Consider the following 11799-nt stretch of genomic DNA (forward strand, 5'->3'; position numbering starts at 1 on the left):
TACTGGGCACTGAGTAACGACTTTTCAAAATAAATGCAGTAATTCACCAGCTATTATTTTTAACAAGGGGCCAAGCTTGGGAATTCACAGGGCATGTGGCTGGATAAAGTGCTTTTATTTTGCCCCTAACACCATGCCATATGAAAGCAGGCATTAAACACATGCTTTTGACCATCCCAGAGATGGCATTTACTTGTTAGAGAGTTAAAGTAACATCAGTCAGAAATAAGGAAGGATTTTACCTCCTTATACGAAGACCTGCAGAATCATTATAAGAATTTGTCTTCTTATTTAAAAAAAAAAAAAAAATCTAAGAACTGTTAATGATCAGAGGAAATGTACCAGGACATTTTTCCACATTTTAACAGGGAGTATAACTTTTCAAAAAAGAAATGTAAGTGGATAATAAACATAAGTAAAAACGTTCAATCTAAGTAATGACCCAAAATGCAAATTAAAAGGAAAACAACTAAATTAGCACAGATTAAAAAAGAAAACAATTCCTAATGCTGATAAGGGTACAGTGAAGTAGGCAATTCTCTTTTGATGATAGAAGTGTAAATTAATTTACTCTTTCTGAGGAAAAAAATAACAATATGCATCAAGAGCCTGAAATTGCTTATAGCCTTTAAACCAGTGATCCTATTTATAGTTATCTTGCCTGAAGAAATCATTTTAATACAAACAAAGTTTTATGCAAAATGTTGCTTATGCCAGCACATTTATAATATTTGAAAAGCCAAAACCAACTTAAATGCCTATGTATGGTAAGATTTAAAGAATAATTAATAAAATCTATAAAATACCTGCACATATACCTAAAAGAAAAAATTTTTAATAATAGAAAAACAATTTTAATATCTGGATGATGAGGTTCTCCAAATTCTATAACATGCATAACTAAGTAAAATCCTGAAAATGGATGATTTTTTTAAATCAATAAAAGGAAAAAAAAAGATACTGACTAAAATCACTTTGCAAGTGTTTTTATCCATTAGAGTTTTATCGCACTACGATGACCTCTTCAGTTAAAATGAGATCAAACGTGTCAAAGTCTCTCGCTACAAAGTAGCTCCCCATCAGTTCCCAGACCCTGGAAAGGGTTCTAGCCAGCCACACGGAGATTTGATTCTGAACCCAGTATTTGTGATGCACACCCGCTTCTCAGACTCTCTGACGAACTGAGCCAGACATCCCAAACTCAAAAGCCCTGCGCAGCTACATCTCTTCATTGCCTCATTTGGGCTTCTTTACTTATTTCGTGTCAGGTCCCCGTCATTGGCTTCATTCTGCACTGAAAATACTACCTTCACTCCTGAGAATCTTCCACTTCACTGGAAACCTCTCTCTAACTATGTTAACTGGTCTCATTCTATTACTCAGCTACTCTCTTTTGTTCCTACCCATTGGAATTAAACCCCTTTTGATAGAAGGACTGTAACATGAATGGAGATTTCCCACTTCTAGTATATTTCAAGCATATACTCTGAAACATGGGAACTCCATCTCTTGGTAACAGTTTACTAATTTGTACACATATATAATTTAAAAATAGAACTGGCAATGCCAAGAGGCATATGTAGGGATGTTACACTTGCCAACTTCTCTGAAGAATTGCTGTGGAAATAATGAAGGGAAGTTTCCTTCCTTCTCCAGCCTCACTGATCACGTTTGGCAAGACTTCCATGTGTCACTGGGTACCAGCACAGCCCATAGTAAAGGCCCTGAAAAATGGTGAGGGAAAGCCAACTCTAAAACAATGGAATCCATGACTCTTCCTATATTTTTGTATAATGAATCCTAATAAGAAACAATTAACAGTCAGGCCTATGACATCAGCTTTCAATTATTTGTGATTGATTCACTTTAGGCAGGTGCTTTGAAGTGTACTGTAGCCAATTTCATTGATCATAAGCCAAGTCATGAAGGGATTCCACCATCATGGAAAGTGAAGTAGCCTTACCCCAGGTGAAATTTACTAACTTATTCATGGGAGAAAAGTGACCTGATTAAAAAAGGAACTGGTTATATGAATTCTTTTTTTAGCACAACCATTCAAAACAAGTTTCCCCAAAGCACCAATACATTTTAAAACCATCGAAGGCTTAGAGCACTTGACAAAAATAGAGTGCATTGTGCAGCAAAATAATCTCTTTTCCATAGATAAGACTGTATTGTCTATCATTATTCTTGATGGCTTCAAAGGACATTCAGCCATATCTTAAGAGTTAAGTACCCTCTCTCCTCCTTCCTTCAGTGTCATTTGTCACAAATTGGGAACTTGCTTCAAAATTACTGCAGGTTTTTCAGAATATCTTGTGCCTTGCCTTCCTGATCACCAACTTATACCTCTCTCCTATTAATTTCCCAAATGATTTGAAGTTATGGGTTTTTCTTTACAGACCCCACTCATATTCACACAGGGAGATTTTTTTCTAAGAGAAGCTGCAAAGAAGAAAGTGTTTCCATTATTGACTCAGGCTACAGTCTGGGAGGAAAAAAAGGAAAAGAAATGGAAGCAACAAAAGACTAACTGAAGCAAGGAAAACCAAAAAGTGAAAACATTCCCAGGATGTTGGAAAGATGAAATAGTCCTAAGAGCAGCAAACCTTTGAATAAATACTAGGGATCTGGAAGAAAGTTACTTAGAATGAAAATAAAATTTTTATGAGAAAATGGGAGAGAGAATTGAAAAGGGCGTGCAAATAAAAAAGTCAGAATACTCACGTTAAAAACAGGGATTGAATGAAGTGTAACAAACAACTGAGAAGGGCCAGGCTCATCTTCACCAATGTTTCATCATCTGGTAAAATTTGTTTCCTCGCTTTAATGGGCAATGCTCCACAGAACAGGGGAGCATTGAACGGTCCCATCAGTTTCCTCTACCCCCGCTTCTGTGCTCTATAAAATAGCCAGTCCCTCAAAAAATCGCCATTTTTTTAACACTGGGGAAGCCATATCTCTGTCTAATCCTTGTTAACTCTTGCCTTATGTAACCATCTCTGAAAATCTATTATCTGTCATTAAACTTTAGGCCTGTGACTGTATATCCGTGGACAGCTTTCTGGAAGTCAGTGACCCAATGAGACAGCTACTCAGGAGGCAATCATGTGTGGAAACACAGAAACGAGAGAGTGTATGTGAATCATTGCCCGTGGCTTCGATTTTCCCTAAAGCAAAATAAGCACAATTTGGACACGTCTCCTGGTGATATTAATTAAACCAACTTGTAAGCATATACCATAGGCACAGCCTATGCCAGGAATGTACAGTGATACACAAATAAATGGCTCTGCTTCCAAGTAATTTACAATTTAATGGGGAGGGAAGAATAAACAACAGAGATCAATAAGTACTACTAGGAAGGAAAATATAAAACATCTCAAAGTTCAAAAAAGAGAGAGATTAATTCCTACTAAGGGTCTTAGAAAAGCTTCTTGAACTGGATATTGTTTGATTGGGGGGTGGGGGGGCCTTAACAGAACAGAAGGAAATAGAGTATTTGAAAAGAAAGGTATTCTGAGCAGAAACATGAGTAAAGGCACAGAGCTGAGAAATCATAAGCTGTGTCCATGAAGAACATTTGAGCCAGGTTGACTAAAGCACAGGGCATATGAAAGAATATTGCTTGGGTCTTCCATCCTTTTTTTTTTAACAAGGCTAGACAGAGAGTGGTCAAAAGCAGAGTTTCTAGAGCCATACGGCTTGGATTCAAATCAGTTCTCTGCCACACCCTTGCTGTGTGACCGGGGGCAAGCAAGTGAATTTTCTTTGCCTCCATTTCCTGTCTGTAAAATGAGGATTATATGGACATGTATTTCATACAGTCGTCATGGGAAACAGGGGCCTTAGAAGAGTCCATGGCATGTGATGAGCACTCGGTGAATATGAGTTATTAGCACCCTTATCTAGAGTCTGCATACATAAGAAGGCCGTAAGGAAAATTATTTGGTCTTTTCTCTGAGCTACATCAAACTAGCTTCTTTAACTTAAACAAAGAAGTCTTGGGCCATTAGAAGTGGGGGAGCAGTCATTAATGACTAACGGGTAAATAATCAGATACTTTTGCATTCCTGCTCTTACAACGTCCATAGAAAATAGGTCCTCTGAGCATTCTGTTCATCTACAAGCATAGAAGCTCACTGTGCTTGCTCAGGCTGCCCATGAGACAAGGCAAGTCAAAGAATGGCTAGTTTCACAGAAAATGGTTTAAAGTTGGGCATTCTTTTTCTGTATTTATTTATTTGTTCTCTTGCCTAGTCAGAAACTCTGGCATCTTTGAAGGTCCAAATGTGTCCTGACTCAAAGATCCTCTTACAGGGGAGGGAAAATTTTTCTGGACCCTCTCAGGGTCCCTTGCTGGGTCTGAAAATTAAACTGACAAAGACAGATTAACAGGAGAAAGGCATATACACTTATTTAACATGATTCCCATGGCATGAGAGCCTTCATAATGAAATGAAGACCTGAAGAAATGGTTAAACCTGAGGATTTTTATGCCAAGTTTCAGAGAGTGGACAGTCATATAGATACTTACGATAGAGAATATGAGGTAAGTGTAGTAAACTGGAGGAAACTTAGCAAGGCTTATTTATTCAAATTCTTCTTGGCCGTCCCTCTGTCTTGGAGATAATGATGCTCCTTTCCTCCAGGTATGGAGTGGGCATCTCTCACATGAGGGATTATGACCCATTTCAGGTGAGCATGCTGGCTGGCTTCTGCCATTTTCTCAAACTCCTTCAGCTTAAAAATATTCAATGTGCCAAGGTGTCATATTTTGGGGGTCATGTGTCCTACACCCCATCCCACCACACTTCTCAGCACAGTTCCACCATGTAACTCTATTTCCACAAAGAAACCCAAATCAGCACTAGTTTCTACCTGTGTCTATACAGAGAGTAAAAACAAGAAGATTTTGGTAAATTTAATTTGCTTCCTCTCTCAGCATATCCATATCCTTGGCGCCTCAACTATTAAAAAACAAAACAAAACAAAACAAAACTGCAGACTGCAGTTAAACAAAAAAGCAGAGTCGAGTCTCAATTTAAATATAAGTAAATTTGAACCTTAGGGTCATTTATAGTACTAATCCTTTCTGGAATATGACAGGAGTTGGCTGACTGATGGTAATCTATGGCCATATCTAAGAGCCATGGACTATGTGCTTAGCAAGACCCTAAAATAACTTAGCTCAGAAGGACTCCCATACTTTCTTCTTCCCCACCATGAATGATTAGCTGTGCTATGAATTATAACCTCCTCTAGAAGAAAATAGGTTTGCAGAAGGGGAGAATGCCCATCAAGAAGGGAAAGGAAGAGGGGATAAGCCTCTCTTTGAGAAGGAATCACCCTTACTAATTAAGACAGAGATGTAGACTTGCAAAAGCAAAGGTTTACAAACTAATGAACTCTTTTTCACTCATAGAGATATCTTCAGTAGCTATCTCTCCAACCTTCCTCTCCCCATCTTCCCCACTCTCTCCTTCTCCCTCCCTCTCTCCCTCCCCCTGCCCCCTTCCTCTCCCTCTAGGCCTAAGGTATGAAAACTACTTCTATGTTTGGCTCCATTTCCCATTTCTGTACAAATCTCTAGACAGATAAAGACACAAGTTTCATTTTTCTCACTTTCTAGGAAGGCTAAAAGGCACACAGTACAGGGGAAACCTAGTTAACCTCCTTTAGTATAGGATTCTATATCCCCTTACCTATTATAATTGCATTGTCTGCCTGGAAATTCTATTTTAGACACCAAAATGAATAGATGTCTAGGAATACTTTATTGTTCTTTTCCTTATTTAGGGCTTGCTTTCTTTCTAGTGAAAGCTTAGTTTATTTACTGAATTATGGAACAGAGAATTTGGTCCATCGGGGCTTGAAAATGTCGACCACAGTCTTCTGAATAATGTCCTAGTAATTGATTAAATTGAATTCCAAGTTACTTCTTGTCCATACCTAGCCCACATTTTCCGATTATTTTACAAGTGAGCATTGAGAGGATATTGCCAGCATTGGCTAAGTAACACTGTGCTTCTCCTCTTTCTATAGAAGCACTCGAAGCCTTCCAAAGAAACTTTGATCTATTAACTCTCACAATGGTTCTGTGAGACACGGCGACATTCACATCTTTGAAATGATAACAAAAAAGTCAGCTCTAAAAATCTCCTGATTAGGAAAACAATATCCTAAATCTATCACAAGGAACTAATGTGGTTTCTGTGCTAATTCAACTTTGAAATTCCATTTTCTTTATATTACTAGAATGGTTTCTGTTCTTAAACAAAGTTTCATTTCTGCCACTAATTGTCTTTATAACTTTGGGCAAGACATGTAATTTCTCTGCATCTGAGATTTCTTATATATAAAGTAAATGAGGATTTCCAGCTAAAAATGGAAGTTTGACACACCTCAAAAATGACAGAATAAAAACCCATAAAAACAGAGAATGGAAGATGAAACAACCACAGATAAGACATGTCAACAGTGATGCAGAGGATGAAAAGCAGATAGATGAGTGGCAATTGACTGCAGAGAAGCAAAATTGCAACCAAACTGGCTGTAGAGGAGAAAGTCGGGGGGTTGAGGGCGTGCCTGGTGGCTCAGTCAGTTAAGCATCTGCCTTCGGCTCAGGTCATGATCCCAGGGTCTGGGGATCAAGCCTCATGTCAGGCTCCCTGCTCAGCAGGGAGTCTGTTTCTCCCTCTCCCTGTGCCTCTGCCCCCCACTTGTGCTCTCTCTCTCTCTCTCAGATAAATAAATAAAACCTTTAAAAAAAGTATGTAAGAAGCTGATTGTGGTAAGCTCAATAATGCCCCCCCAAATATCTAGTTCTTATCCCCAGAACTGTCCCATGTTACTTTACATGGTAAATGGGACTTTGCAGGTATGATTAAGCTAAGGATCTTGACGTGAAGACAGCATCCTGACTAACCCAGGTGCTGTAATGTAATCATGGGAGGGGCAAGAGAGACACGTGATGCAAGCAGTGGTTGGTGTGACGTGGACCATAAGCCAGGGAATGCAAGCAGCCTGGAAAAATCAAGGAAACAAATTCTCTCCTGGAGCCACCAAAAGGAACACAGCCCAGCCAATACCTTGATTTTAGCCCCATTAAGACTAAATTTGGACTTTTGACTGCCAGAACTGTAAGATATAAATTTGTGTCATTTTAAACCAACTAGTTTGTGATAATTTGTTCCTGCAGCATTAGGAAACTCATACACCAATTCATGTCACAGAATTTAGGGTAGATTCAAGAACTGGAAGCAGCAGACACCTCTGAAGGTGGGGTGAAAGATGGACAAAAAATGGGGTCCATGAGAGTCTATATAAGAAAGACTAGGACATCCCCCCCAGTTCTCCTCTGTCATTCTATGTAGCCAGGTGACAACTCCTCCTCTACCACCACAAAAGGATCATTGTTATGTTCTAGAAAAATAGAACCAAGAAAGCTCAAAGGGAAGGGATGAGGCACTAAGCTTTGAAAAGCATCTGCCTGAAGACATGAACAGATATTTCTGCAAAGAAGACATCCAAATGGCCAAAAGACACATGAAAAAGTGCTCAACATCGCTCGGCATCAGGGAAATCCAAATCAAAACCTCAGTGAGACACCACCTCACACCTGTCAAAATGGCTAAAATTAACAAGTCAGGAAACGACAGATGTTGGCAAGGTTGCGGAGAAAGGGGAACCCTCCTACACTGTTGGTGGGAATGCAAGCCGGTGCAGCCACTCTGGAAAACAGTATGGAGTTGCTTCAAAAAGTTGAAAATAGAGCTACCATATGACCCAGCAATTGCACTACTGGGTATTTACCCCAAAGATACAAATGTAGTGATCCGAAGGGGCACATGCACCTCAATGTTTATAGCGGCAATGTCCACAATAGCCAAACTATGGAAAGAGCTTGGATGTCCATCAACAGTTGAATAGATAAAGAAGATGTGGTATATATATATATATATATATATATATATATATATATATATATATATACAATGGAATATTATGCAGCCATCAAAAGGAATGAGATCTTGCCATTTGCAACGATGTGGATGGAACTACAGGGTATTAGGCTAAGTGAAATAAGTCAATCAGAGAAAGACAATTATCATATGATCTCACTGATATGTGGAATTTGAGAAACAAGGCAGAGGATCATAAGGGAAAAGAGGAAAAAAATGAAACAAGACAAAACCAGAGAGGAAGACAAACCATAAGACTCTTAATCTCAGGAAACAAACTGGGGGTTGCCGGAGTGGAGGGGCTTGGGAGGGATGGGGTGGCTGGGTGATGGACACTGGGGAGGGTATGTGCTATGGTGAGTGCTATGAATTCTGTAAGACTGATGAATCACAGACCTGTACCCCTGAAACAAATAATACATTATATGTTAATAAAAATAAATTAATTAAAAAGAGAAGGAAAGAAAGAAAGAAAGAAAGAAAGAAAGAAAGAAAGAAAGAAAGAAAGAAAGAAAGAAAGAAAGAAAGAAAGAAAGAAAAGCATCTGCCTTTTGAATGGTGGAAAAAACAGTACCTTCCCCAGACTCACAATCCTATAACATAGGAGACCAGGGGTTTCTCTCTGAGGAACATCTACAGATGCCAATACAGGACCCATCAGCAAATCATCTGGTTCCCGCTCTCCAATCCTACAGAGAAGCCCAGCAGCTGAGAGGCCCAAACTATGCACAGAGTTCCCATATAGTATTTTAGCACTTGACTTTTAAATACACATGGGTAGACAAGACACAAGATGCTTGAGACAGACAGGCTCGGTTCACATACTGACTCCTACATTTATTAAGTGTGTGACTGTGGATAGACTATTAGCCTTTCTTTTAGCTCAGTGTTCATATCTATAAAAAGGGAATGATAAATAAGATTTCTACTTTGTAAAGTTGTAAAGATTAAGTGAGATTTTAGATAGAAAACATTCAGAATCATGAGTAGAGTAAGAAAAGATAAAGTTCAAAACAAACAGACACACACAAAAGGAATTCAGGTGGAAAAGAGATAATGTAAAGAAAAACTCCCCCCCCAAAAAAAAATTCCTTTTAATTAATATCTTCAAGTGAAATGAGAAGAGTATGCTATGGGAGGAAAAAATCAGAGAAAGGCTCTTGAAAATTAAAAATATGTTATCCCAAATGAAAATTTCCACAGAGGGGTGCCTAGATGGCTCAGTCAACTGAGTGTCTGACTCTTGATTTCGGCTCAGGTCATGATCTCAGCATAGTGAGATATAGCCCCTTGTCGGGCTCCATGCTGAGCATGGAGCCTGCTTCAGATTCTCTCTCTCCCTCTCCTCTGCCTCTCCCCTTCCTGCTCTCTCTCTCAAAAAAGGAAATTTCCATAGAAGGTTTGAAAAATCAAGTTTAAATATTCTCCCAGACAGAGTAAGATAAAAACATGAACCATGTGGGGGGAAAGTAAGAAAAATCAAGAATCAATCAGATGAGAACCACCATTGCTCCACCCACAGATCCATGGATATTTACATAGGTACGAATTCACCATACATTTCTGTATATTCATTTTTTTCATGGCTATTTTCCAGTCATAAAGTACATCTGCTAAGCAATACTGGTATTTTAGGAGATAAAATTTTGTACCTTGAACCACAACTGCATAATCTGCAAATAACCTGCATATAACACCAGAAGCCAAATACATTGTTCCCATTCCTTTTCCTGATTCCTATTTCCTTTAAGCGTCATCAAAAATAATTAGGGAGTTCGATCGGTAGCGGGAGCGGAGAGCGGACCCCAGAGAGCCCTGAGCAGCCCCACCGCCGCCGCCGGCCTAGTTACCATCACACCCCGGGAGGAGCCGCAGCTCCCGCAGCCGGCCCCAGTCACCATCACCGCAACCATGAGCAGCGAGGCCGAGACCCAGCAGCCGCCCGCCGCCCGCCGCCCGCCGCCCCCGCCCGCAGCGCTGCCTGCACCAAGCCCGGCACCACGGGCAGCGGCGCAGGGAGCGGCGGCCCGGGCGGCCTCACATCGGCGGCACCTGCCGCCGGGGACAAGAAGGTCATCGCAACGAAGGTTTTGGGAACAGTAAAATGGTTCAATGTAAGAAACGGATATGGTTTCATCAACAGGAATGACACCAAGGAAGATGTATTTGGACACCAGACTGCCATAAAGAAGAATAACCCCAGGAAGTACCTTCGCAGTGTAGGAGATGGAGAGACTGTGGAGTTTGATGTTGTTGAAGAAGAGGGTGCGGAGGCAGCAAATGTGACAGGCCCTGGCGGAGTTCCAGTGCATGGCAGTAAATATGCAGCAGACCGTAACCATTACAGACGCTATCCACGTCGCAGGGGTCCTCCACGCAATTACCAGCAGAATTACCAGAATAGTGAGAGTGGGGAAAAGAACGAGGGATCGGAAAATGCTCCCGAAGGCCAGGCCCAACAGCGCCGGCCCTACCGCGGGCGACGGTTCCCACCTTACTACATGCGGAGACCCTATGGGCGTCGACCGCAGTATTCCAACCCTCCTGTGCAGGGAGAAGGGATGGAAGGTGCTGACAACCAGGGTGCAGGAGAACAAGGTAGACCAGTGAGACAGAATATGTATCGGGGTTATAGACCACGATTCCGCAGGGGTCCTCCTCGCCAAAGACAGCCTAGAGAGGATGGCAATGAGGAAGATAAGGAAAATCAAGGAGATGAGACCCAAGGTCAGCAGCCACCTCAACGTCGGTACCGCCGCGACTTCAATTACCGACGCAGACGCCCAGAAAACCCTAAACCACAAGATGGCAAAGAGACAAAAGCAGCCGATCCACCAGCTGAGAATTCGTCCGCTCCCGAGGCTGAGCAGGGCGGGGCTGAGTAAATGCCGGCTTACCATCTCTACCACCATCCAGTTTAGTCATCCAACACGAAGAAATGAAGATGAAATTCCAGCAATAAGAAATGAACAAAAGATTGGAGCTGAAGACCTTAAGTGCTTGCTTTTTGCCCACTGACCAGATAAATAGAACTATCTGCATTATCTATGCAGCATGGGGTTTTTATTATTTTTACCTAAAGACGCCTCTTTTTGGTAATGACAAACGTGTTTTTTAAAAAAAAAAAAAAACCTGGTTTTTCTCAATACACCTTTAAAGGTTTTTAAATTGTTTCATATCTGGTCAAGTTGAGATTTTTAAGAACCTCATTTTTAATTTGTAATAAAAGTTTACAACTTGATTTTTTCAAAAAAATCAACAAACGGCCAGCACCCGTTAATAAAGGTCTTAAATAATAAAAAAAAATAATAATAATAATTAGGAATTATATCTTTATCTCATCCCTTCAATCTAACTCATTTTGGGCAGTTAGCCTCAAACCAACATTTTATTCCTGTTTAATTGCCATTATAAATGTGAAAAAGAAGGTCGGCAGGAAAAAGATAAAGTAATAAAATCATAGTTTCAATAAACTGTATAATTTGTGTTCAAATTTGTCAATTCTTTATCCTTCCTTTATATGCTGTGTGCTCTGTGTATTTTTAGACCCATTTGTCCTTTCTGCACCTCAGCATTACCTGAACTCTCAGAACCTGCTTTAAATGCCTTTTAGCTAATCTGTTGCTCATTAGCTACATTAGCTTATTCTCCCACAAAGAATATGATGGTGGAAAAAAAGTAAAAAAAAAAAGTAAAATTTTTAAATTGTTGAGATGCAGAGAATTCCATTATTCTGCATGGGGCATATTGCAATCAACTTCTATAAAACTGGACCTCAGCCATGGCTTTTTTATGCAGAGATTGAGTCCTTTCAGTGACCCTGTATAGATTTATA

General features: G+C 40.2%; 1 pseudogene across 1 annotated transcript; it reads left to right on the plus strand.

Moving 5' to 3' along the window:
• Positions 1-9753: 9753 nt before the first annotated feature.
• Positions 9754-11095, plus strand: LOC118357060 (annotated as a pseudogene). The gene has a single exon (XR_004820132.1). The product of XR_004820132.1 is annotated as a Y-box-binding protein 1-like (transcript).
• Positions 11096-11799: the final 704 nt, after the last annotated feature.

This window comes from Zalophus californianus, chromosome 6, assembly GCF_009762305.2.
Source record: "Zalophus californianus isolate mZalCal1 chromosome 6, mZalCal1.pri.v2, whole genome shotgun sequence".
NCBI classification, from domain to species: domain Eukaryota; kingdom Metazoa; phylum Chordata; class Mammalia; order Carnivora; family Otariidae; genus Zalophus; species Zalophus californianus.